General features: G+C 48.7%; 1 long non-coding RNA gene across 1 annotated transcript in view; it reads right to left on the bottom strand.

The window, feature by feature from the left end:
• Window positions 1-24,325, bottom strand: part of LOC138294171 (uncharacterized) — a 71,342-nt gene extending 47,017 nt beyond the window's left edge. Inside the window, exons 1-2 of the long non-coding RNA XR_011203238.1 lie at window positions 24,204-24,325; window positions 15,044-15,197 (exon numbers count right to left, since the gene is read on the bottom strand). This is a non-coding gene — a long non-coding RNA (uncharacterized lncRNA). The remainder of the gene's footprint in view (window positions 1-15,043; window positions 15,198-24,203) is intronic.
• Between the last annotated feature and the right edge of the window lie 590 nt (window positions 24,326-24,915).

The raw sequence follows: 24,915 nt of genomic DNA, 5'->3' as shown, positions 1-24,915 counted from the left end.
AACAGACAGAAAATGGTGGTCACGTCCGCGCCGGTGCGTCCCGTCACCGCCGGCGTACATCGTCATTGGCTCCTGGGACCCATAGGGCCCAATGTTAACCAATGCAGAATTGCGCCGCGGTCTTCGACCGCCCACCGCGACGGTGTACAACGCCAGCGCAGTTACCTCATATCCCCTTGTCCCACCTTACAGGTCAGGCAGCCACCATTTCAGGAGGCCACATGGTATGAATGTTAACTGCGTCACACCTATCTGGGCCGGGAATATAGACAGATACCTGCACATTGCGGATTAATAACGTTTCTGCAAATAACAAATTGTAATACCTCAGTGTTGGATGACTCTCTGTTCGCTGTTCTCCTCCATAGGGCACGTCTGATGGGGCAGGTGATGAGATGGTGGCATCCTCCGGTGTACAGACCCCTGGTGGATCTGTCGACAATGGAAGAGAGACACATCCTAGTCACATACAGACTTGATGGTGCAACAATCTAGGAACTGTGTGCCCAGTTGGAGCCAGACCTGATTTCATCTATCCGCCATCCCACAGGAATCTCCCCTCTAGTGCAGGTCCAGTCTGTACTCCATTTCCTGGCCAGTGGGTCTTTTCAAACAACAGTGGCCATGGCATCAGGGATGTCCCAGCCAATGTTCTCTAACGTGTTGTCCAGAGTCTTGTCTGCCCTGCTGAAACACATGCGCAGCTACATCGTTTTCCCTCAGGTGGAGGATTTGCCCACAGTGAAAGGTGACTTCTATGCCCTGGGACATATCCCCAACATCACTGGTGCAATTGATGGGACACATGTGGCATTTGTAGCCCCCACAGGAATGAACAGGTGTATAGAAACTGGAAGAGCTACCATTCAATGAATGTGCAGATGGTGTTTGGCAGACCAGTACGTCTCCCATGTCAATGCCAAGTATCCTGGCTCTGTGCAGGATGCTTACATTTTGAGAAATAGCAGCATCCCGTATGTGATGGGGCAATTCCAAAGGCACCGTGTGTGGCTAATAGGTGACGGCAAGGTCCCAATACAGTTGACATAGGTGTCTGGGTATGGGGCTGTCGCTAAGGGTTAGTGTGTGTCTAACAGATATCCATCGACATTTGCAGGTGACTCTGGTTACCCCAACCTGTCATGGCTACTGACCCAATGAGGAATCCCAGGACAAGGGCAGAGGAACGCTACAATGAGGCACATGGGTGAACTAGGAGGGTGATAGAACGCACCTTCGGCCTCCTGAAGGCCAGATTCCGGTGCCTCCATCTGACAGGTGGCTCCCTATGCTACTCACCGAAGAAGGTGTGCCAGATAATCGTGGCCTGCTGTATGCTGCACAACCTGGCTTTACGACGGCAGGTGACTTTTCTGCAGGAGGATGGGCCAGTTGGTGGTCTTGTGGCAGCTGTGGAGCCTGTGGACAGTGAAGAAGAGGAGGCAGAAGAAGAGGATATCGACAACCGAAACAACATCATCATGCAATACTTCCAGTGAGACACAGGTATGAAGATGTAACTGCTTCCCACATCTCATACTTTTGTTTGAGCTAGCATATGTCTGTCATTTTCACTCAGTGTATGAACCCTGACTTGTCTCTTTGACTTTCCATTTCACAGATCTGGGTCCAACTTTGTGCCCGCTGCTCTGTTTACTCCTGGTCTACAGCTGTGTTACATTGGTATGTGAACAAGTAAATTGACATTCCTAAATTCCATAGTTATTGCAATTACACATTTGTGAAAGCACAGACTGACTCCAGATTGTTTTGTGATTGAAGTGTGTTTATTCCTGTGCAAATAAGTGGAGGGGGTTGTACAATGGGCTGGGGTGATGGTGGAGGAATGTCCATGGCAGAGACCAGTCTATTTGTTTCACAGGTGCATTGTCCAAAGGGGCATAGGAAGTGGAGCAATGGCAGTTTAAGGATGGACAGGGTGACATAGTGGGACAGAAGGGTGACATTCAGGGGGGTCTCATTTCCTGTGGGGGTCTTGGAAATGTTCTCTGTCTTGTTCCTGGATCTCAGGGACTGTTTGCGGGGTGGTCCTCCATTTGCAGGGGGTGGGGTGCTGGTGTCCTGTTTTTCCTGTGGCGGTGCCTCCTGTCCACTAGCGCCGGCAGAGGTGGAGGGCTGTTCATCGTCCAGGCTAGTGTCTGGGGCCCCTTGTTGTGCCACTGTGTCCCTCCTGGTGTTGAGAAGGTCTGCCAGCACCCCTGCAATGGTGACCAGGGTGGTGTTAATGGACTTCAAGTCCTCCCTGATCCCAAGGTAGTGTTCCTCCTGCAGCCGCTGGGTCTCCTGAAACTTGGCCTGTACCGTTGCCATGGTCTCCTGGGAATGATGGTAAGCTCCCATGATGTTGGAGAGTGCCTCGTGGAGTGTCGGTTCCCTGGGCCTGTCCCCCCCGTCGCACAGCAGTCCTCCCAGTTTTCCTGTTATCCTGTGCCTCTGTCCCCTGAACCGTGTGCCCACTGCCACTGCCCCCAGGTCCCTGATCGTCCTGTGTTAGTGGGTTTGCCTGGGTTCCCTGTAGTGGTGGACACACTGCTGATTGATGTGTCCTGGGGACAGAGGGATGGGCCCGCTGGGTGGGTGCTGTGCTGGTGTTTCCTGAGGGGGAGGCTCTGTGGTGGCTTGTGACAGTGGCAGGGGAACCGACTGTCCCGAGGTCCCAGATGGGCCAGGCTGGTCATCTTGATCCAGGTGTGCAGAGCTGCTGGCATCACTGTGGGCCTCTTCTGTGGGGGGGCTGGATATGTCTGGCACCTCCTGTCCGGTTACGTTGGGTAGGGGTCCTGTTGGGGTGTAAATGCATAGTTATTGTATCTGTGTGTGCCATCGTGTGCAATGGGTGAGTGACCCTCTACTCCAGTGCTTGCATTATTGGCTTGGTCCTTGTGTGATTGCTGATTTTGGTGCATGAGTGAGTCTCTGTACTGGACATGCTTGGGTGATGGGTGTCCATGCACTGGTGTTACATGCAGGGCTTGGTTTTGGGATGTGTGGGTTGTGTTGTTGGGGTATCTGTGGGTTGTTGGGGTGATGGGTGTGAAGGTAAGGGTGGGAGTATGTGATGGCATGTAGGTGGGGTGGGGGGGATAAGGTAGTAAAGATTTGCCTTAACAGAGTCCAGTCCTCCTGCTACTCCTGCGAGGCCCTCAGGATGCATGATCGCCAAGACTTGCTCCTCCCATGTTGTTAGTTGTGGGGGAGGAGGTGGGGGTCCACCGCCAGTCCTCTGTACAGCAATCTGGTGTCTGAATACCACAGAACGCACCTTCCCCCGTAGGTCGTTCCACCTCTTCCTGATGTCATCCCGTGTTCTTGGATGCTGTCCCACTGCATTTACCCTGTCGACAATTCTTCGTCATAGCTCCATCTTCCTTGCAATGGATGTCTGCTGCACCTGTGATCCGAATAGCTGTGGCTCTACCCGGATGATTTCCTCCACCATGATCCTGAGCCCCTCCTTAGAGAACCTGGGGTGTCTTTGAGGTGCCATGATGTGGTGTGGGTGATGTGTGAGGTGGTGTCTGTTGTGATGTGTGAGGGGATGTGCTGGTGTGTGTTGTTTGAGGTGCGTGGATGTTTTGTAAGTGATGGTGTTGTGTGTCTGTGGATGCTGGTGTTGTTTTTGGTAGTGTCTCGCTCTGGCCTGCTTTCAAATTTCTGGTAGTAAGGGTTTGTGGGTAATGTGGGTGTGTGTTTTATAGTGGTGTGAGTGTGTGGGTGTGGTGTGTGTATGTGTATCAGGTGTGTGTATTTTGAATTGTCCAATGTGGTTGTGTTTTGTAAATGTGTGTGTATTTTGAGTGCGCGGGTGTGTACCGCCAATGGTTTACCGCGGTTGAAAGACCGCCACTTTGATTCGTGGGTCGTGGTTGTGTGGGTGTATTCTTGTTGGTGTGACGGTGTGGGTTTTGTTATCGCCAGTTTATCACTGACCTTTGGTGTGGCGGACTTGTGTGGGTGTCTGTATTGTGGCGGATTCCAAGCTGTGGGTTGTAATACCTGTAGCGGAATTCTGCGGCCGCAACGGTATGTTGGCGGTCTTCTGCACATCGGTAAGCGGGATTTACCGCAAGGGTTGTAATGAGGGCCTAGGTGCCTCATTAGAGTTTGGCGGACGAGTTATTCCCGTCTGCTGTATTATAATTCCCATAGGATATAATAGGATTGTAAAATGCCAGGCGGGATATCTGACATGTTTGTGACAAAGTAACCCCATCCGTCAAACTCTAAATCAGGCCCATTATCATTTGTGCACTGTATAGTTTTATTAGTAAAACTGCATATTTGTACAAATGTAATGGTTATTTCAATTGAAAATATGTTATCTGTAATGGCAGTGTGCTATCACACCATGCATAGTCCACTCTACGCTACCCCACTCTACTCGGCACCACTCTACTCCACTTCACTCTACTCTGCACAACTCCATTTTATACCACTCCTCAGCATTGCATTCTGTGCCACTGTACTCTACTCCACCCTGCACCACTCCATTCTATGCCACTTCACACCTCTGTACTCTACTCTGCACCATCATACTCTATGCCAATGCACTCTACACCAAACTAGTCTAGGCCACTCCACTCTTCTCTGCACAACTCTACTCTGCAACACTTCACTCTACACCACTCTGCAACACTGCACTCTATGCCAATACACTCTATGGTGTCCCATTCAACTCTGCGCCCTGCACTCTATGCCAATCCACTGTACGCTACTCTAATCTACTCTGCACCACTGTACTCTATGCCACTGCACTCTACACCACTTTACTCTATCCCATTACACTCTATGGCACTTTATGACTCTGCACTCTACCCTACACCACTGCGCACTATGCCACTTCACTCTACACTGAAACATTCTACGCCACTGCAATCTATGCCACTGTAATCTATGACAATGCACTCTATGCCACTCTACACCACTATACTCTACAACACTCTACTCTGCAACATGGCACTCTGTGCTACTGAACTCTACACCACTCTACTCTGCATCACTGCACTCTATGCCAATGTACTCTATGCCACTCTACTCTGCATCACTGCACTCTACACCACTGCACTCAGCCTCACTCTACTCTACACCATTGCACTCTATGCCACTCTACTCTGCACTACTCTATGACACTGCACTCGCTGCCACTCTACGCCATCCTACTCTGCGTCACTGGACTCTATGCCACTGTACTCTACCCTACTGCACTCTTCGCCACTCTACTCTGCACCACTGCACTCTATGTCACTGCAATGTACTATGCACCACTCTAATCTACGCCACTGCATTCTATGATGCTACTTTGTACACTGCTGAAGCTGAATTCTATGCCACTGTACTCTACGCCACTATACTGTGCAACACTCTGCGCAAATGCACTCTACACCAGTCCACTGTACTCTAAGCCACTCCAATTCACTGTATAACACTGCACTCTACCCAACTCTGCACCACTCTACTCTAAGCCACTACACTCTACACCACTGTACTCAGTGCCACTGCACTCTAAACCACTCTCATCAAAACCACTCTACTCTACGCCACTGCACTGTGCACCACTCCTCTCTATGACACTCTGCTCTGCAACACTGCGCTCTATACCATTGAGCTCTACACCCCTCGACTCTGCACTGCTATATTCTATGCCAATGCATTCCACACCACTGCACTCTACACCACTCTGCTCTGCATCATTTCACTCTATGCCACTGCACTAGGCAGCACTCCACTGTGTGCCACTCCACTCTATGCCACTCTACTCTACTGTGCACCACTGCACTCTGCATCACTGCCCTCTATGCCACAGCACTCTACTGTGGAACACTCTAATCTATGCTACTGCACTCTACGATGCTGGAATGTACGCTGCTGAATTCAATGCCACTGCACTCACATCACTCTACTCTGCAACACTCTATGCCAAAGCATTCTACACCAGTCCAGTCTATTCTATGCCACTTCACTGTACGCCATTCCACGTGACTCAACTCTATGCCACTCCAATAGATGACACACACTCAATGACACTCCACTCTACGAGACCCCCTTCCGCCGCTACAAAGTGTGATGCGGGATCCTGCTGCACAGGATGCATGCAGAATGCGTCCTGGCAAAGCCCGGGCCAAGGGCAGGCCTCTCCTGCACCTATCGTAGCACGAAAGAGGCTGGGCTGGGCGCCCTCTGAGAAGTGAGCCCCACAAGCTGCACGCAGTAAGTGATTGATTTGTTTACTATAATTCTCTATTGAACGGACTTTCCCTTGCATCCCATTAATATCTCATGAGTGGGCTGCACTGTGCCACCATGGTAAAAAGAAAGTCTACCCACGCTAGGAAAACCCAGGGGCAGGCACTATTTTATCCTATCTCATGAACGCTATCGGGGCACTTGAACAAGAAGTAAGGATGAATTTAGGGCCCAGGTAAGGCTTAAAAATTACATTAAAGTAGACCATATTTCAAACTTTGGTATTGCAGTAAAACAGTAGAAATATACTTATCTTCGATAGTTTGGCCCACACTATTTTTGTAGTCCCAATATTTTAACAGTGATATTAAGGTCACGCAAAATGTTTGAGTCGATATGAAGGTAGAATACAGGCATGGACCATCAAAATTCTAAGAAAAGCTAAGTGACATCAGGCGCCCTTTCACCTGAATAGTACTAAAGGGATAACCCCTGGCCCCTCCCCCTTCACTGCTCCTGTTTTCTATTTGCACCTAAAGAGCTAAGATTGGGGCAAGGAGCACAAATTATGGAATGTAAGCATGGTTCTTAGATACCTGTTTTATGTATGTCCTACTGTTGCATTTGCTATCCCTATTTGAGATCTTTACACATTGATCAACAGAGAAGATGGAGTGTTCCCAGTTCATGATTTTGGCGAGGCCTCCCGTTAAAAGAAAATCTTTGCCTTTTTGAGACAAAACTCAATTCAGAATTTGCCATGGCTAGTGCAGGAGACCTAGGAAGTCCAGGTTAGGTTGATATCTTACAAACCAAACTCATCGAGCATAAGACTCTCTAAGGTTTTGGTTATATTCCATCATCAGGGGATCCTTCCAAAGCAACTTGAACATACGGTCTATGTTGGACCTGGCCCTTTTTGCAGGGTGATCCCCAAACCTTTTGCCTCCTTCCTCCTATTTTTTATGACCAGTTTTTGTTGGCTTTAGGACTCTGGGCACTTTACCACTGCTAACCAGTGGTAAAGTACATATGCTGTCTGTATAAATTGTATTGGCGATTGGTCTAGCCATGATTTGGCATATTTTGTTTACTAGTAAGTCCCTAGTAAAGTGCACTAGAGGTGCCCAGGGCCTGTAAAAATCAAATGCTACTAGTGGGCCTGCAGCACTGATTGTGCCACCCACATGAGTAGCCCTGTAAACATGGCTCAGACCTGACACTGCAATGTCTGTGTATGCAGTTTTAAACTGCCAATTCGACCTAGTAAGTGTACCCACTTGCCAGGACTAAACCTTCCCTTTTGATACATGTAAGGCACCCCTAAGGTAGGCCCTAGGTAGCCCCATGGACAGGGGACGGGGTATGTTAAAGGTAGGACATGTAGTGATGCGTTTTACACGTCCTAACAGCGAAATAACTGCCAAATCTGTTTTTCGCTGATGCAAGGCCTATCTCTCTCATAGGTCAACAAAGGGGCTGCCTTTAAATAACTTTTAAGTTTAGTTTCCCTTTGAGAGCAGATAGAGATATGGAGTTTGGTGACTCTGAACTCACAATTTAAAAATACAACTTTTGGTAAAGGTGGTTTTCTAAATTGCCAGTTTGAAAGTGCCACTTTTAGTACGTGAACATTTTCTTGCTTAAACCATTCTGTCAGAAGATTACCCGTTAAGTCAAACTTCCAAGGGAGCAGATGCCTTTTACTCAACTCCCTCCAACAGATGCATGCTCAGACTTTAACTGATTATCTGAACCCTGCATTAGCTAGGGGGAAAGGGGAATGGGAATAGAAAAAGAGACCGCCTCCAGATCCAGTTCCAGCATGTGTTTCTCACTTGAGGATAGGATATTCAGTGTGGCTCTTAAAACCTGCACCTTTCTTCTTATTGGGATTTCTTTAAAGGAAGGACCTGCAGTCAGGTGATAAGAGCATAAATAAGTACATTCCTACTGCACATTCAAATGTTCAGCCATTCACGTTCACCCAATTCCATCGCTCTCCTAATCTGGATCTTTTGAGAGACTAGCCTCTCTCTAAGAGAACAATGTAAACTTAATATCTTCTTTTCTTCAGGAGTCAGAGGTTTCCAAGGTTCTCTGGAGAACAGTTCAAAAGTTCACAAATATACAAACTACTAATGTCTTTTACAGGAAAGGAAAACTCCTTCTTAAAGTTCAGTTTTCTCATTCACAGTCTCTAGGAATTAGTCTGCGCACTGAAGTTTGTCTCTAATACTGACAAGTCTGCAAAGCAAAGAGTTCTTGAATATATATGTACATATATATATTGGCAAGTCTGGAAATCATACTAAAGGATTCCTTACTGGAGTTGCTTGAAGTTCTGTTAAACCACAACTAATTTTCCTCAGAAAGACGATAGCCAATTGTTGGAAGAAGGAAAAAATTCAGCTTCTTCAAAAGGGAAAAAGTAGCTGGTGTGCACACCGTAACAAGAAAAATAATTAAATACTCAAAACTGGAAGAATTCTCTATGAAATGAAGCGCTGCTGCAACCAACATGGGTACAAGGAAAAGGGGAATCATTTTTGCTGAGGAAAGAACTTAACAATGCTAGCAATAGTTGTCCTGACACATTCTGTGACTCTGCCTGCTTGTGCATTCCTTGTCTGGGTCAGACTGACAGTTAAGCTGTTCGTGAATCTCCACTAGACAGTGACACAAAGGGAGCTGGGGTGTTGCCTGCATATCCTGATGGGCCATCTGGGCTGGAGTGGAGAGAGGAGTGGTCACTTACACATGAATGGGCTGTGCCTGCCCTCACACAATGCAGTCTCCAACCCCCTAGTGTGAGTCTGGAGCCAGGCCTGGGCAGGGCAGGATCTTGTGAACAACAGAGACTTTCCTTTGAAGTTTGCCTACTTCAAAGGCAGAAAGGAGTTTAAGTAGTGGACCCAAAACCCCAGATTTTCAGATTACTACTGGAACCAAGAGGAACCTCTGCCAGGGAGAAGAGGTGAGGAGAAGTGCTGCCCCTGCCTGTGACTTTGCTTTGCTGGGCTATCCTGCAGTTGCTGCTTCAGCCCATGGATGGGGACAAAGACTGGAGTTTGTGGTATATTCCTGCTTGAGAAGTTTCTCCAAAGGCTTGGACTGAGCTTGCCTCCTGTTTTGAAGACTCAGGGCCATCAAAGACATCCTTTGCCAGCACCTAAACTCTCTCCTGAGACTCCTGTGCTGCCAAGTGGTGCCCTATCCAGTCCCTGGGCCCTTGAAAAGTGAAGGTGGTAGAACAAGGACTGAAACCCATGCGGGAAAATTTAGATGCACCACCTGCAACGCGCCTGTAAAAACGACATACCACCCACTCGCGGTTGAAATCAACGCACCACCTGTATTGCGGCTGGGAAATTGACGCATCAACTGCATCGCAGCTGGAGAAGCGATGCAACACCTGCTTGCAGCTGCTGAAAACAACACAAACCCCACGCAGTGCAGTTTTCCATCACCGTGCAGCCAGATTTCACACGCATCATCACTGGGCGTAAAAATCATCGTGAACCTGCGTGGATCCGAGGTGCCCCAACTGGAAATCGATGCATCGCTCTCTAGCAGAAGAGAAAACGACGCACTGCCTACCCAGCCAGAGAAGAAACGACTCATGGCCTCACTTGCTAGTAAGGAATCGACGCATCGTTGACTTTTCTGACGCACGCTTGCCCGTGCAGCTTTATTTTTGACGCAAACCAAGTACTATGTAAAACAACAACGTTTCCATTGTTTTTCTATGGAGTAAGAATCTATTCTTTTAAGAATTAATATCTTGATTTGTGTATGTTGAATTTTTGTTGTTTCGGTCTTGTTTGATTTAAATAAATATTGGCTATTTTTCTAACCTGGTGTGGTGTCCATTTTGTAGTGTTTTAACTGTATTACTGTGCGTGTTGGTACAAATACTTTACACATTGCCTTTGAGATAAGCCTGACTGCTTGTGCCAATGCTACCAAGGGGGTGAGCAGGGGCTATCTAAGTGTGTATCTCCCTTGCCCTGACTAGAGTGAGGGTCCCTGCTTGGACAGAGTGCAAACTGACTGCCAACCAGGGACTCCATTTCTAACAGTCTCCTTTTATGGGTGATCGTTTCTCTGGCATTTACTAAGGCTGCTCTTAATTCACTTCACTGGTTTTATCAGAGAATCAGTTTCAAAAGGCTCATAATGCAGACTCCCTTTGAGATTATGAAAGAGCAACACTGCACATCACTAACACAACACCACCACCAGTGAGCACTGGAGTTTTACATGTACCGGTGCTGACTAGGCCAGTGCAACCAAGAGTGCAGCTCTTATACCCCTGTGCATGCTGTGTTTGACTCTCAGCAGGTCACTGCCTCTAGCCATATAATCAGCATTTCATCTCTCAGTGCGCCCTGTATTTGTTAGGTGTTGCGACAAGGACATGGTGGCTGTCATCTAGGCATAGGAAAATAATGCACACTGACTAAATGCTGTCATTATTTGTACCTTAACCTGTGCATTTAAGCAGCAAAACATAGTGCTGTGTCGCCCTATATTGTCAGGGACACAGAGAATGGTACAGTATTCCTGCCTCCCTCTGATGCTTATTGCCTTCCAATTGGTACCATAGAGCAGGTGGGTCAATTGAGACAACAATCTGGCCTGGGGCAGTCTAGGAGCTTCTGCATTGTGGGATTTGCAGGCACAGCTATGGAAGTGCTTTTGGGCTACTTATCATTTACCTCTCTTGTGGCATTCGGGTGTATACCTGTCCAGAACTGGTCTTCTTGGCAACAGATTGTAACTAGAGTCTGATAGTGATCCTGGAAATAATTTCCATGAGGAAGAAAAAAACTGGAGACCAGGCCTGCCAACTGTCCAGGACAAACTGCAAAAGCAGTAATAAACAGGACCTGGAGATGGCACTGAATCCACATAGTCCACTGAGTGAGCTATAGAGCAGAAACAATTGCAGTGTAATTGAGCTCAAAATGGACTCCCCTTTTTCAGTGTCAAACAGCAAGTGTCCATTTCAGAAATGGTTCAGCCATCTTGGATTCTGAATAAATAAAATAATGGACAACCAAGTTAAAGTAAAAATAATGCATTGCTTCATCTAGGAATAGGTCAAAACAATTGCAGCCCAAAACTATATGATGCTAAATACTGAGGAATAGATCCCTCCTGTTGGGTGAGCACGATGACAACAGCTCCTCAAGTTGTGACAGCCGTGGAGCTTGCTGGGTATAGTGGTGCGCACCACCCCCCTGAAAGCTTCTGGAAGGGGTCCTCACCTATCAGGAGGGCCCCAAATATGCTTGAGAGTTCGGGCGGTGGGGGAAGGGTGGGGTGCATTGCACCCCAGCCTCCCTCACCGCGCAGCACCTGATTGGTGGTGCCGTCTGCGCGGCCCGGAAGCTCGAGTGCTTCGATGCACACGTTCTAATGACGCACACAGTGCACCCCCTGTTAAAAGGGAGGAGTGGGTGGCGAGCGGGCCTCTTGCACGCTGCTCACCGCCTGGTTACAGCATTCCTCAGGATGAGAAGGAAGGAACATTGAATGAACACCCCCCCACATGGCATATACTTGTCCTTGCTACATTTTATTCTGTTCTGCTGTGACCTATTTGATCCTCACTGTGTTTTTTCAAAGTTTTATTATGTTTATGTGATAGTGCTAACATTTTCTCCCTACAGCATCGAAGCATCCACCGTGAGGTATTTTGTTGTATTTTGTGGTTAGGACTGGCGGATTGAGATCATGACTGGGGGGACAATTGGGATGCCTTTTTTCATTACCTCAACAGGGCGGCAAGGTAATTCGACCCGCCAGGGGGTGCTGGCAGGAAGGGAGAATGACAACAAAGGGTGCAGGGGGTTGCAAGCGGTAGCTGGCATCTTGTTCCTAGGGCCAACCACCTGCGCATATACAGGGACTCAAAGCTAGCAAAGGCCCCGGGGGTAGCACACGAGAGTCTTGCAGGTGGAAGGGGTGCCCGAGGTAGGTATCCTGGTACCACATGGTTTACATGCAACTAATAGGGTTTTGGAGGAGGAGATGGAGCAAACTAATCCCATATGGAGATACTACCCCTGGGGCCTTAAAGCCGGACGTTTGGGGACGTGTGACACATTAGGCAGTCATGATCTCATTCGCAGTCATTGATATTTGGGATGTGCAGGAACTGATTTAGTCAGTGGCTGGAATTTTGATGTATTAGTGCACTGTGTTAAGGCTAGGCATCTTGACAATGTACATACAGTGTAAATAATGTGGGGTTACTGCGTAAAGTTTTGTTGACAAATTTTGTTTTATTAAATAAAATACGGCTGGGAGTTAACAACTCCCAATTCCAATGAGGAGTTGTTGTTAAAGGTGAAGTATTGCCATGTTGGGTGTGACATGGTGTGAGAAGGGGAGAAGGGGTCTTAAGGAGGCAAAACGGGAAAGGGTTTTTTTAGGCAACAGGCTTCAGCAGTGCCAGCGCATATGGAAGGGGCCCTCACCAATCGGGACGGCCCCAAATATGCTCGGTTTGCCGAGCCGAGAGTTCGGGCGGTGGGGGAAGGGTGGGGCGCATTGCACCCCGGCCTCGCTTAACGCGCTGCACCTAATTGGTGGTGCCAGCTGCCCGGCCCGGAAGCACGCGTTCTTCGGTGCACGCGTTCTAATGACGCACGCAGTGATCCCCCATGTTAAAAGGGGAGTGGGTGGCGAGCGGGCCTCTTGAATGCCGCTCGCTGCCCGGTTACAATGCTCCTCAGGACGAGGAGCAAGGAACATTGAATGAACACCCCCCCCAACCTCCCCACATGGCATATACTTGTCCTTGCTACATTTTATTCTGTTCTGCTGTGACCTCTTTGATCCTTGTAGTGTTTTTTCAAAGTTTTATTATGTTTATGTGATAGTGCTAACATTTTCTCCCTACTGCATCGAAGCATCCACCGTGAGGTATTTTGTGGTTAACACTGGCGGGGTGAGATCATGACTGGGGGGACAATTGGGATGCCTTTTTTCATTACCTCAGCAGGATGGCAAGGTAATTTGACCCTTCAGAGGGTGCTGGCAGGAAGGGAGAATGACAACAAGGGGCACAGGGGGTTGCAAGCGGTCGCCTGCATCTGGTTCCAAGGGCCAACCACCTGCACCTATACAGGGACTTTGAGCGAGCACAGGCCCCAGGGGGGAGGGGTTAGCACACGAGAGTCTTGCAGGTGGAAGGGGTGCCCGAGGTAGGTATCCTGGTACCACATGGTGTACATGCAACTAGAAGGGTTTTGGAGGAGGGGATGGAGCAAACCAATCCCATATGGAGATACTACCCCTGGGGCCTTAAAGCCGGATGTTTGGGGACGTGTGACACACTAGGCAGTCATGATTTCATTCGCAGTCATTGATATTTGGGATGCGCAGGAACTGATTTAGTCAGTGGCTAGGCATCTTGACTATGTACATACAGTGTAAATATTGTGGGGTTACTGCGTAAAGTTTTGTTGACGAACTTTGTTTTATTGAATAAAATACGGCTGGGAGTTAACAACTCCCAATTCCATTGAGTTGTTGTTGTTAAAGGTGAAGTATTGCCATGCTGGGTGTGATAGGGTGTGAGAAGGGGAGAAGGGGTCTTATGGCAGCAAATGGGAAAGGTTTTTTTTTTTCAGGCGACAGACTTCGGGAGTGCCAGTGCATATGGAAGGGGCCCTCACCAATCGGGAGGGCCCCAAATATGCTCAGTTTGCCGAGCCGAGAGTTCGGGCGGTGGGGGAAGGGTGTGGCACATTGCGCCCCGGCCTCCCTCACCGCACAGCACCTGATTGGTGGTGCCGGCCGCGCGGCCCGGAAGCACATGAGTGCTTCTGGTGCACACGTTCTAATGATGCACACAGTGCTCCCCCCTGTTAAAAGGGGGGAGTGGGCGGCGAGCGGGCTTCTTGAACGCCGCTCGCTGCCCGGTTACAGCGCTCCTCAGGATGAGGAGCGAGGATCATTGAATGAACACTCAGCCACCTCCCCACATGGCATATACTTGTCCTTGCCACATTTTATTCTGTTCTACTGTGACCTATTTGATCCTCATAGTGTTTTTTCAAAGTTTTATTATGTTTATGTGATAGTGCTAACATTTTCTCCCTACAGCATCAAAGCATCCACCGTGAGGTATTTTGTCGTATTTTGTGGTTAGGACTGGCAGGGTGAGATCATGACTGGGGTGACAATTGGGATGCCTTTTTTCATTACCTCAGCAGGACGACAAGGTAATTCGACCCTCCATGGGGTGCTGGCAGGAAGGGAGAATGACAACAATAGGCGCGGGGTTGCGAGTGGTCGCTGGCATCTGGTCCCTAGGACCAACCACCTGGGCATATACAGGGACTCGAAGCTAGCACAGGCCCCTGTAGGGGTGTAGCGCATGAGAGTCTTGCAGGTAGAAGGGGTGCCCGAGGTAGGTATCCTGGTACCACATGGTTTACATGCAACTAGAAGGGTTTTGGAGGAGGGGATGGAGCATACCAATCCCATATGGAGATACTACCCCGGGGGCCTTAAAGCCGGACGTTTGGGGATGTGTGACACTAGGCAGTCATGATCTCTTTCGCAGTCATTGATATTTGGGATCCACAGGAACTGATTTAGTCAGTGGCAGGAATTTTGATGTATTTGATCTATTAGCGGCCTGTGTTAAGGCTGGGCTTCTTGACTATGTACATACAGTCTGGGGTTATTGGGTAAAGTTTTGTTGACAAATTTTTTTATTGAATAAAATACGGCCGGGAGTTAACGACTCCCAATTCCAATGAGTTGTCATATTGCCATTCTAGTCAATCGGCCGCAGTTATGTCGCGTTCTGACTTACCTGTTTTCCTGCATCCTGAGTCCATGCGTTCGCTGTGTTGCTTCGGATTGCATCGTTTTCCTGTTTTGATCAGCACCCTCCTGTCTTTTCCTTGCTGCGCTCTTAGAAAGAGTACTTTAGCCGCATTCCTGAGAATACTTCTTTTGCCACAAACCTGAGTAAACATAAAAGACAAGCTGAACTGGATCTCATGATGGTAACGTGCTCGCACACTTAAAATTGAAGCTACTAAGCGACTATTTAATACTTATCTGATCTTGTTCAAACTCTGGCCTTTTATGTGCTTTATCATGGCCTTTCTTGGCCTACCCAGAATAGTATTTTTAAGAGATATTACACGAGTTGCCTACAGACATTATATAAAGTTGTCATGATGATAGGCAACAGACAATAAGCCTCCACATTAGCCATTACTGTTAAAGCTTATGAGAAATCTCATCTCCTGTTGTTTTTCCTCAACTGAGATGACCATTTTGCAATACACATCACTTACCATCTAAGACGGAAGAGGGTAACTAACAGGTACCCACCATACCAGTATATAGAAAAATGTATTGGAGGAGACTGGGGAGAGGAATAGGTGTACGTTTACTTAATACATTATTTGCTCTTGTTTTTAGGACAGAAACGCATAGACAAGTTTCCCTGAGAAGCGCTCTCTGCAGCCAGGACAGCATAGACTTCTGTTCTCTCTTCCCTTCCCCTCTTCTTCATCTTTTGGGATTGGCTTTGACCTATTTGGGCCTTCAGGGCAGATTTGGAGGTTGGGATATGTCACTGTGATCTTGTCACGCTTCCGCAGAAAGTTTGAGGTGAGAACGATTCCACATACCTGTATGCGGTGTGAGAAGCCACCATGCAGACAGATTGTCCAATAGTTATCCTCATTTACTAACCAGTGTCTTGGTTAAAAGAAGATGACACTGCCCTGAGATGCTGTTGCGTCATGTACAGCAAACTGAAGGAGGAGTGGAGGAAGGCGCCAGGAAGGAGTAGCGGCGTTGGGGCACGCTTAACTCATATCAGACCGTGCCACAGGTAAGGTAAGTGGGTAAAATCCTTACAGTCTCCAATGTCCTTGTGAGAATCTAAAACCAAGATTGGGATATGTAAAGTACAGCCTCTACAAGAAACATACTAAACACAGCTCACCTAGTATCGCGTCTGTGACAGTGTCTTAAGTGTGTGCCCATTTGAAGAATGTTGATTCCACATGACACAGTGACATGTGTGAACGGCCGGCACTGGACACAGAGAAGAGGAAGGTATTAACAAAGAAAACTGCTTTGGTTTTTTGGGAGACTCAAACTGAAGTCCCTTCTAAAAGCATTCCCCAGCCAGACATTAAGGTACAGGAAATGGGTATGCACTCCAGCAATGGATACAAGGAATTTTGGGGATGAATATTGGTAGATGTTAACTAATTTGTGAGACTTCATCTTGCAAAATAATATTCTGGAGAACAGGGAATAACAAGTAAGCTTTTTGCTTTCTTGTGCGTGCCCCCTTAGCTAGCCCCATCTTATGGAAAATATCACCCAATCGCTTCACATTTCTGCCTGGTGTGTGAGCTCCTGACCCCCAAAGACACCCTTGCCCCTTTACCTTTAACCGCTGAAGCGCCCCTGCCCTCTTTAAGCCTGACTCCCCACTGAACCACTAAGTCACCATTGCCTCTTTTACCTCTGACACTCCAAACCCCAGGGTTGCACTTGCCCCTTCTACTTCTAACCCCCTGTACCCCAAAGTCAAAGTCACCATTGCCCCCATTTACCTCTAACTCTGCCAAACCCGAAAGTTGCCCTTGTCCCTTTACCATCAATCCACCAAACCCTAAAGTTGCACTTCCCCCCTTACCTCTACCCGAACCGCAAAGTTGCCCTTGGCTCCATTTACTTCTACCCACCGAACCCTAAAGTCATCATAAGCTCCTTTTACCTCTACCCACCAATGATCTGCAAATTCACCCTTTCCTCCATTTACCTCTATCCACCCTGACCCCGAAAATCGCCTAGCCTTCCTTTAACTCTAATAACCCCAACCTCAAATTCCCCATTCCTTTCTTTTACCTCCAGCCAATTCCCAAAACCTAAAGTAGCCCTGAACTTCCTTTATCTCTACCTGGCCCAGAATCCTAAAGTCACCCTTGTCTCCTTTAACCTCTAAAAACTGAACCTCAAAGCCACAATCGCCCCCTTTACTTCTAACCCCATAACCACAAAGTCACCCTTGTCACAATTACCTCTACACCCAACCCTAGAGTCACCCTTGCCTCCTTTATCTATACCCCCCAATCCTCAAAGATGACATTGCCCCATTACCTCTACTCCCCTGAACCACGGAGATGCCCTTGACTTCTTTTAGCTCTAACCCCGAACTGCAAAGTCACCCTTACCTGTACGCCCCTGAACCCCAAAGTCACACTTACCCCCTGTTAGACTTGGCATCCTTGGCGTGGTCTCCCCTAACTTTTTACTCTGTTTCCCAGGTTGTTGATGTATGCTGGATTCTGTTTTTGCTGTTTTTGTTACTCTGGGCACTTTACCACTGCTATCCAGTGCTGAAGTGCAAGCGCTCCTATGTAAGATATATGTGTATTTGACTTTCCAGGATTGGCATATTTGATTTACTAGTAAGTCCCTAGTACAGTGCACTAGAGGTACCCAGGGGCCTGTAAATCAGATGCTACTAGTGGGCCTGCAGGACTGGTTGTGCCACCCACATTAATAGCCCTGTAAACATGGCTCAAACCTCCCACTGCAGTGTCTGTGTGTACAGTTTTAAACTGCCAATTCGTCTTGGCAAGTGTACCCACTTGCCAGGCCTAAACCTTCCCTTTTCATACATGTAAGGCAACCCTAAGGTAGGCCCTAGGTAGCCCCATGGGCAGGGTGCGGGGTATGTTAAAGGTAGGACATGTCCTAACAGTGAAATACTGCCAAATTCGGTTTTCACTGTTGCAAGGCCTAGCTCTCTCATAGGTAAACATTGGGGCTGCCTTTAAGTATTATTAAGGTGCAGATTCCCTTAGGGAGCAGATAGAACTATGGAGTTTAGGGTCTCTGAGCTCACAATTTAAAAATACATCTTTTAGTGGAGTTGTTTTTTAGGTTGTGTGTTTGAAAATGCCACTTTTCGAAAGTAGGCATTTTCTTGCTTAAACCATTCTGTGACTCTGCCTGTTTGTGGATTCCCTGTCTTGGTCAGTTTGACAGTTGGGCTGTTTGCACCGCTCTCTAGACAGTGACACAAAGGGAACTGGGGTGTAGCCTGCATATCCTGATGAGCCATCTGTGCTAGGTGGGAGGGGAGGAGTGGTCACTCACACCTGAAGGGGCTGTGCCTGCCCTCACACAATGCAGTCTCCGACCCCCTGGTGTGTGTCTGGGGACTGGCCTGGGCAAGGCAGGATTTCACAAACAAGAGAGACTTTCCTTTGAAGTAGGCCTACTTCAAAGGCAGAAAGGGGTATAAGAAGAGTACTTAAAACCCCTGATGATCAGATCACTTCTGGAATCAAGAGGAACCTCTGCCAAGGAGATGAGCTGAAGAGCTGAGGAGAAGTGCTGCCCTGCCTGTGACTGTACTTTCAGGAGCTATCCTGCAGTTGCTGCTTCTGCCTGTGAAAGGGAACAAAGACTGGACTTTGTGGTATATTCCTGCTTGAGAAGAATCTACAAGGGATTGGACTGAGCTTGCCCCCTGTTCTGAAATCTCAGCGCCCTCAAAGACTTCCCCAGCAGTATCTGGACTCTCTGCTGAAACTCCTGCCCTGACAAGTGGTGCCCTATCCAGTCCCCGGGCCCTTGAAAGGAGAAGATGGTGAAAATCCAAGAAAACTGACTTAGGATGACCCCGGACTGACGCCGCTGCTGAAACCCATGACACCGCATGCAACTGACTCCGTGGTTCGCGCTGGAGTGTGACGACCCTCGCAGGCCCGACACCACTGCAGCCCCGCCGAAGTCTACGGCTCTGTGGAAGCCGCTGCACCACGTTGTGACCGATGCCGCCCGAAATGCGCCGATTCAACTCTTCGCACTGAAGCCGCCTCACCTCCAGTGCTCCACAGCAAGGACCCAACACCTCTTCGTGACGCCTCAGCACCTTCGCCCCGCAGCAAGGGAACCAACGCCGCCTCGGATCCAGCAACGCGGCAATCCCAGACTTCGCGCACTGGCTTGTTTTCAATCTTTACTAAGGTACTGTACCCTGGGGGTCTGCATGATTCCGTGCCCGGCGCCGTTGTCGTTGGATTGTTGGGAACGACTCTGTCATGACGTCGTGTTAACACCTCATCGAAGCATTTTGTGTTTCTAAGCTCTATTTTTGAGTTTCATCTTGAAAAATGCATAACTTGACTTGTGTATGATGGATTTTTGTTGTTTTGGTCCTGTTTTGTTTAGATAAATATTGGCTATTTTTCTAAACCTGTGTTGAGTCATTTTGTGGTATTTATAATAAGTTACTGTGTGTGTTGGTACAAATACTTTACACCTTGTCTCTGAAGTTAAGCCTACCTGCTCGTGCCAAGCTACCAAGGGCGTGAGCAGGGGTTAACTGAGTGTGATTCTCCTTTACCCTGACTAGAGTGAGGGTCCTTGCTTGGACAGGGGGTAACCTGACTGCCAACCAAAGACCCCATTTCTAACACCCCCTTTACCTCTAACTCCAGATCCCCAAAGTTGCCCTTGCTCACCTTTTACCTCTTTCCCCCACACTCTAAAGTCACCTTGTCCCCTTCACCTCTACTCCAAACCCCAAAGTCCCCTTTGCTACCCCTTACCACTAACCCCCAGAACTCGAAAGACACTCCTGCCCCTTTTATTTCTAACCTCACATGAATCCCAAAGTCACTCAGGCATGACACATCCCCGTCCCTCTTCCTACTGTCAAGTGCCTCTAAATGTTTCACGTGATCTGTCTTTTTGAAGCCTTTTGGTATGTTTGGCGGACACCTTCGCCTCGTTGAAAGTTTTTCTGCTCCCGCCGCCTACACACTGCACTTTAAGTCTCACCTGAGAGAACACATGAAAGTCGCTTCAAGACATTTTCTATACTTACACGGGCTCAGAGCCACCCGATTGCTTTCAATTGGTAGGCTTCATCGTCACTCTCATTACCTCGCTTCTATTTGGTGTTAGGAAGTGTTAGCTTCACTGTCTCTAACCTCTCAAATGTTCCTTTTTTTCATTTTACATGCACCCCCTTCCTACCTCTACCTAAAAACTCTTTGATTTGTTTTAGCTAGAACATTTATTTTTTATTAAAAGCTGCACATTATTAGGACAATGAAGAATTATGTAGCAAATGCATCAAATCCATTATTATGAAGAAACCTCCACAGGGGCAGAATCACATAGTTCCTTTAGCCCTGATTATATATTAATTAATATCAATTGATGAATATGCAATTATTATATATTATGGCTTTTAAATGTTATTTATTTGTTTCCGTTTTTAAATTATGCAATATATTTTAAAGGGAAGGGATGGCATGGGTAGATTGGGGTGGGAAGTTAAGGGGACAGGAGGAGCTGGAAAGGGGTGGGATCGGAGGTGAAGGGTAAGTTGAAGGGAACGGAAAGGTGAAGGAAGGGAAAGGAAGGGAAGGGATGGCAAGGGAAGAACAGGAGGTGAATGGGGAGAAGGGGAGGAAAAGGGTAAGGAGAAAGGGAATAGAAAGGAAAAGGAAGAGAAGGGAAGTGAAAGGAAGGGAAGAGAGGATGGTAGGGGAAGGTGGAGGAATAGAGAGGGAGAGGGGACGTGAGCTTGAAAGGGAAGGGGAATAGAAAGCAGAAGGATGGGGAATGGGGTGGGGAATAGAAGTGGTGGGGAAGACAAAGGTATTGGGAGGTAGAGGGGAAGTGGAGGATGAGGAGAAGGAAATGGGATGGGGAAGGCAAGGGTGAGGGGATGCGGAAGGGAAGGGGATGGAGAAAGGAAAAGCAAGGAAGGGAAGGAGCATGGGGAAGGGGAAGCAAAGGGGGAGTGAGTGGGAGGGAGAGTGGAAGAGGTGAGTGAAATGAGGGGGTGGGGAAGGGAAGGGAAGGGGAGGAGATGTGAACAGGAATGGGAAGAGGAAAGGAAAGGGTGAATGGTGGGGAAGGGAATGGTAGTGGAAGGGAAGCAGTGGGAAAGAAAGAGGTGAAGGGAGGAAGAGGGGAGAGTGAGGTGATGGGAAATGGTGGGGAAAGGAAGGAGTGGGTACAAGAAGGGGATTGGGTGTTACAGGGGAAGTGGAGGATGAGAGGATGGGGAAGTCAAGGGGATAAGGAAGGAAAGGGTGAGAAGGATGGTTAAGGGTCGGAGATGGAGAAGAAAAGAGGAAAGAAGGGAAAGGAAGTGAAGGCAGGAGGGGAGGGGGGAGTGGGGAAAGGGGTGAGGCAACGAAGGAGATGGGCAAGGGAAGGGAAGAAGAGGAGGGTGAGGGGAAGAGGAAGGGAGGGGGGAGGTTGCAGGTGGGATTGGAAGGAATGGGAAGGGAATGGGAGGGTAAGAGAAGGGAAGGGGAAAGGATGGCAAGGGTGGGGTAGGGAGTGAATGGGAGCAGAAGATGAGAAGGGAAGGTTGAAGGGAAGGGTGAAGAAAGGGAAGGGATGAAAAGGGATGGGAAGGGAAAAATTGAGAGGGGAAGAGGAGGGGAAAAGGGAGGCAGAAGAGGAAGTGGATGGGAAGAAGGAAACAAATGGGATGGGAAGGAAAGGGAAGGGCATGGAAGGAAACGGAAGGGTGAGAAAAGAGAAGGGAATGGAAGGGATGGCATGGCATGGTGGGTTTGGATTGGCAGTAGAGTGGAGAGGAGAGGAAGTGCTGGGAAGGGGCAGGATCAGGAAAAGGGAAGGTTGAAGGGAAGGGACGGGTGAAGGAAGTGAAAGGAAAAGAAGGGAAAGGAAAGAAAAGAAAAGGAGAAAGAAGAAAGGAAAGGAAAAGCAGGGAGGAGGAGGGTAGGGGAAGGAGGTAAGAAGGGGAAGAAGAGGGGAAGGGGCGAGGGAAAGTGAAGGGGATGGGGAAGGAAAAGGGAAAGGAAGGGGAGGGAGAGGGGAGGAAAAGGGAGAGGGGAAGGGAGGTGGAAGAGGAAGGGAAGGATAAGGTAACAAATGGGATGAGAAGGAAAGGGAAGAGAATGTTAGAGAACGGAAAGGTGAAAAAAGGAAAGTGAACAGCATAGCATAGGTGGGTTGGGGTGGTAAGTGAAGGGGAAAGAAAGGGCTAAGAAGGGGCGCAATTGGGGGAAGGAAAGGTGGAAGGTATGGGAAGGGTGAAGGAAGGGAAAGGAATGGAACAGCAGGGAAAGGAAGGGATGGGAAGAAGGGGAGGGAAAATGGGAAAGGATGGGGAAAAAGAGGGTAAAGAGAAAGGGAAAGAAAAAGGAATGGTCGAGAAGGGTATAGAAGGGAAGTGGAGAATGGGAGGGAAAGGTGGAGGAAGAGGGGATGTGATAAGGAATTGGAAGTGGAATGGGAAGAGGAAGGGGAAGGGTGAATAATGGGGGAGGTGGACTGGGAGAGAGAAGGAAGAAGGGAAGGGGAAAAGGAAGGGGAAGGGACGGGGAAAAGAGGAGGGTGAGGGGATGGGAAAGGGAAGGGGTGGAGAATGAGGGGGGAAGAGAAGGGTATTGGGAGGTTGAGGGGAAGTTGAAAGTAAGGGGAAGGAAATGGGAGGTATAAGGCTGGGGGATAGGGAAAAGATGGAAAGGGTGAGGGGATGTGGAAGGGTAGGGGATGGAGAAAGGAAGGGAAGGGATGGCATGGGTAGATTGGGGTGGGGTGGGGTGGAGAGTTCGAGGGACAGGAGGAGCTGGAAAGGGGTGGGATCGGAGGTGGAGGGAAGGGTAAGTTGAAGGGAACAAAAAGGTGAAGGAAGGGAAGGGATCGCAAGGGCAAACAGGAGGGGAATGGGGGAGATGGGGAGTAAAAGGGTAAGTAGAAAGGGAAGAGAAAGGAAAAGGAAGGGGAGGTAAGGGAAGTTTAAGGAAGGGGAGAGAGAATGGGAGGGGAAGGTGGAGGAACAGAGAGGGAGAGGGAGAGGGGATGTGAGCTCGAATGGGAAGGGGAATGGAAAGCAGAAGGATTGGGAAAGGGGTGGGGAATAGAAGGGGTGGGGAAGACAAAGGTGTAGGGAGATAGAGGGGAAGTAGAGGGTGAGAGGAAGGAAATGGGATGGGGAAGGCAAATGGAAAGAGAAGGAAAGGGTGAGGAGATGTGGAAGGGAAGAGGGTGGAGAAAGGAAAGGCAAGAAAAGGAAGGAGCATGGGGAAGGAGAAAAAAAAGGGGAGTGATTGGGAGGGAGAGTGGAAGAGGTGACTGAAATGAGGGGGATCAGGAAGGTAAGAGAGGGGAGGTGGAGGGGAAAGAGAAGGGGAAGAGGAAGTGAAGGGAAAGGGAACAGACTGGATGGAAAGGCAAGGGGAAGCTGAGGGGGGAGGTGGAGGGATGAGAAGGGAATGATAGGGAGGAAGGGAAGAGAAGAGGAATAAAGGAAAAAGGGAAAGGGAGGCGAAGGAGAAAGAAGGGAAAGGGGAGGGGAAGGAAAGGGAAGGGGAGAGAAAGAAGGGAAGGAGGAAAATAGGTTGTGGAGGGTGAGGGGAAAGGGAAGGAAACCGGATGGGGAAGACAAGGGGCTAGGGAAGGGAAGCAAAGAGCACAGGGATGGTTAAGGGTAGGGGATGCAGACGGGAAGGGAGAAAAAGGATAGGGAAAGGATGGGAAGAGAAGAGGAAGGAGGAAAGGGAATGGAGAAGGGAAGGGGTGAGGAAAAGGGATGGAAAGGGGATTGATGGAGAAGGGAAGGGGTTTGGGGAAAGATAAGTGAAGGGATGGGAGGGTGAGGGGCCGGGATGGGGAATCAAAGGGGTGGAGAAGAGAAAGTGATAGCATGGTAGAGGGGGAGGAGGTGTGAGGGGATGGGGAAGAAAAATGGATGTGGAAGTCAAGGAGATAGGGAAGAAAAGTAAAGGGCGAGGGGATGTGGAATGCTAGGGGGAAGGGAAGTGCAAGGGCAGGGAAGTCGAGGGGAGGGGGCTGAGGGGAGGTAGGCTAGTTGATCAGAGGGGAAAGAAATTGGGGTTTCAAGCCAGTATCAAGTCAGTATGAAGTTAGTTTTCAGTTTGGTTTCAGGTTGAGTTTCAGTTCACTTTTCGTTTGGTTTATATACTCACCGTGTCGCTTTAGACCCAGCACCACCTCCTCCCTTCTGGAGCCTGATTGGCCCATGCGGCTTCGGACTCTGCCTGGCCCCAGCTCCAAAGCCAGCTGTGGTCCTCCCCGTCCGGTGTCCTCGCGCTCAGTGCTGCAGCTGCCTGGTACCGGCTTTTTATACAGAGGACACGTCACAATGGAGGCTTTTCAACGCGTCATTCATCACCGGTTTATGGGTGATGCCGCGTGTTTCAGTTTAATGGGGGAGCAGGCAATCCATGGGTGTAACCCGTGTGTTTTTAAGAAGATTCATCTATTTTGTCACAGAAAATGATCCTGCGACAAACCTAAAAGACGATCCAATCCCACCTGACATTCTTCCCCCTCCGAGGCCTCTCCTTGTCTCTGCTGCGGCGGAGGCCTCCCCTCTGCAGGTAGCCTGGACCTCGTGACATCACACTGGAGGGCCTCTTTTGTCAAACGTGTTCCATTCACAGGATTTTGATGCTGCTGGGAGGCGCGGATCTTCTATATTAATTAAGAATGTGGAGTTTTCTTAATTGGAATTTGTAAATAAAAACGTGCTGGTTCCCAAAGCCCTCCTATTAAAACACGAATACTGAGGCATCGTAATCATGAAGCCATTTCGGAGATCTTCAATTCATTTACAGCCACTCCCTGCCCCTTCACATCACTCTTGCAGCTTTCTCCCATTGTGACGCTTTTTCATTT

Source organism: Pleurodeles waltl, chromosome 4_2 (assembly GCF_031143425.1).
Source record: "Pleurodeles waltl isolate 20211129_DDA chromosome 4_2, aPleWal1.hap1.20221129, whole genome shotgun sequence".
NCBI classification, from domain to species: domain Eukaryota; kingdom Metazoa; phylum Chordata; class Amphibia; order Caudata; family Salamandridae; genus Pleurodeles; species Pleurodeles waltl.
Note: the sequence above shows the minus strand (reverse complement) of the source record. Positions and strands in the feature narration are given on the sequence as shown.